We start from the raw sequence: 552 nt of genomic DNA, 5'->3' as shown, positions 1-552 counted from the left end.
AGCAGTTCTAAGTCTAAAATCAGCCGAAGGATCTGGGTCACTGTCTTTCATAACACAAAATAGTTTAACTTCAAATTTTCTAAGGAATTTCATTTCTATTGATTAAAAACATAACTATACAGACATGAAAATACATTCCAATATTTGGATACATTAAATATATATTTTTGTGACTTTATATGCTTTATATAACAGTATTATAAGTTCAAAGCAGTATTATACTTACTAATATTAACCAGTATTTTAATTTTGTTATGCTTTTTGTCAGAATTTCTGGGACACTAAACGTATTAAGTTTCTAGAAAAAATATGACTGGGCATGGTAGCTCAAGCCTGTAATCCCAGCACTTTGGGAGGCGGAGGCAAGAGGATTACCTGAACCCATGGGTTCTAGACCAGCCTGGGCAACTTGGTGAGACCTCATCTCTACAGTAAATCAAAAAATTAGCCAGGTGTGATGATGTGCACCTGTAGTTCCAGCTACTTGGAAGGCTGAGGGGGAAGGATCACCTGAGCCCAGCAAGTCAAGGCTGCGGTGGTTGTGAGCATGCC

Source organism: Carlito syrichta, unplaced genomic scaffold, assembly GCF_000164805.1.
Source record: "Carlito syrichta isolate Samal-C Ts95f unplaced genomic scaffold, Tarsius_syrichta-2.0.1 Scaffold317539, whole genome shotgun sequence".
Classification (NCBI taxonomy): Eukaryota; Metazoa; Chordata; class Mammalia; order Primates; family Tarsiidae; genus Carlito; species Carlito syrichta.
Note: the sequence above shows the minus strand (reverse complement) of the source record.